The following is a 2500-nucleotide window of genomic DNA, read 5'->3' as shown; positions in this document are numbered from 1 at the left end:
TGCCGTTGACTGTAAAAGGGAGAGGCGAAGAGAACGTAATAGATTCGAGATCCACGGTCCTCTCGTGGATCAAGATCAAGACCGGGTCCCCGCGGCGGCATCCATCGAAGTTCACCGAGGGGAAAGAGAGGAAAGAAAAAGGAGAAAGAGAGAGAAGAGAGATTAGAATAGGGATAGGGGAGGGGGAGAAGGAGAGAGATATGGGGGAGGAGGAAGGCGGCACGCGCGAATATCCTCTTCTCCATCTTCATTCGATTTCACGTTCTTCGGTTCAATGAGAAACATATAAAAAAAAAAAAAAAAAAAGAAAAAAGTTCGATGGAGATATTACGCGCTTCGTTTAACATTATTTTTATTATCCTACAAAAGAATCGATTGCTTTGTTCGTTCTCATTTAAATAAAAAAACGTACAACTATTTTTCAATTATCTCAAATTATTTTTTCATCTCGTACGCTTGAAAGAAAATTGAGTAATATCGTTGAGTTGTTTCTCTTTTTTTCTTTTTCTTTCTTTCTTTCTTTCTTTTTTCCATTTTCTTTTTTCTTTCTTTCTTTTTTAATATTGCATTATATAGAACTCACGATGTAAGAGTAGTAATTTTATTAACAACGTTGCTCAGTAAATGCAATAATCGAGAAAAGTGCGTATTCTTTAGTCACCCCTTCGACTTAACAGTCAATTGATTCCCCTGTTCACCGACCTAACGTTCATAGCTAAAGCAACAGGTGTTCGTCAACCGCCGTCATGCGTTAACTGCACGAACGAGACGAGTTGCATTTCGCATCGTTGCTTTGTTATTTTACCTTTTTCCCCTTATGTTTCTTCGAACCATCGTGAATTCTCCCGCGTAAACTATATCTCGTTATTCTCGATAAAATGATTTTTTTTCTTTGTAAGAAATCGACGGAAAGAAAGAAAAAAAAAAAGAAAAAGAAAGAAAAAAACTCTATCATAAAATAATGCGCTCGATCCCTTGACCGCTTTTGATCTACAATTCCCAATGATCAACCTTGCTATACGGCGCTCTATTAATGGAACAAACACAACGAATTTATTGTCAGCTGCAAGGTTTTACTTCCTTTTCGCGCTTTCGAGCGTGGCCACGTGTCTTACGTTTCTCACTGCGGTTAGCCTCGAGCTCGATATCCTGTCATTGTAACTCGAGCTTCGTCCTCTTGTTTTAACTTAGACGACATCTCGATCTCATCGCAGACTGGACTCTCTAAACCGTAAAAAAATAAAAGAAAAGAAGGAAAAAAAAAGAAAAGAAAAAACAATGATATTAATAATCGAAAGAAAGAGAAATTCTTAATGTCTTAATATTTTACGAAACTTTCTTCGTGAATTGAGTTATAAAACATAAAATAAAAAAAAATAAAAAAAAAATATATATATATATAATTTGTCAAGCGATTTTAAACCAGACGATTTTAGAAAGTATCAACTGTAACCTTTAAGAACCTATCAAAGAATTACATCCTTGAAATCATCTTATATCTGTGAAACGTAATAAATTTTTCTTATTCATTTGAACATTTCACAAGTATTCGTGACAAATACTAAAAACTCAGTCGTAAGATAATAATCCTGATCGAAAATCCTGAGAGGCATCACCGACGACTATTTTTGCGAAGCTCATGAATACAGGTCAAGATCACGTGAAAGGCAAACGACGTTAACGCCAAATGGTCTTTCATTTATCTCTATGGAACCTCGTTCACCTCTTTGAGAATATGACTATTGTTTAGTGACTCGACTCTAATTACTCGACCGTTGGCCTTCGAGAATTATTAAAAAAAAAAGAAAAAAATATGCCTGATGTTCCTCAAAGAACGATCATTTAAAATCGTAGATATTTGTAGGTCGTTTGTACCTACAAATTTGGCATCGACCAACCATGATTATTATTGCGATAATTATACTCTGCGTAAGGCACCGTTAAGAAAATAACAAATTTTTTCCAACGAAGAATAACCTATGTATGTACCTAATAAAGACAGAAAGAACACGTATATATGTATATACTTATATATATATATATATATATATATATATATATATATATAAACTTATATATTGGGTATTGGATATCCAATTAATCACAACGAGATCGTTACCTGATCCTTTAATAAGTTATATATTGTTTGGAGATTTACAGGTGAACATTAATGGTAACAACACCTATGTGGGATTCTTCTTTGCGAAACAGCCTCCTGTCGGCTGTCCGGCAACGTTACAAATGTATTTCGTAATGTGTTTGATACATTATTCATCGCCTATTATTGGTAAACTTCGATCCTATACATACAATCGTAGCGATATTTATGTTGACGCGTAAACTTATCACAAATTTTTATGTATTATATTTTATTCTTTTTTTTTGTTTTTTTTTTGTTTTTTTTTTTTTTTTTATTTGTTTTATTTATTTATTTTTTTTTCTTTTTCACGTGCAACGGCGATTTCTAATCGTTGATTGCTAATCAACGGAACTTAAAGCT

The sequence above is a fragment of the Vespa mandarinia genome, chromosome 1 (assembly GCF_050613455.1).
Source record: "Vespa mandarinia isolate Hongniang chromosome 1, ASM5061345v1, whole genome shotgun sequence".
Classification (NCBI taxonomy): Eukaryota; Metazoa; Arthropoda; class Insecta; order Hymenoptera; family Vespidae; genus Vespa; species Vespa mandarinia.
The sequence above is the reverse complement of the archived record's forward strand: the minus strand, read 5'-3'. Positions refer to the sequence as shown.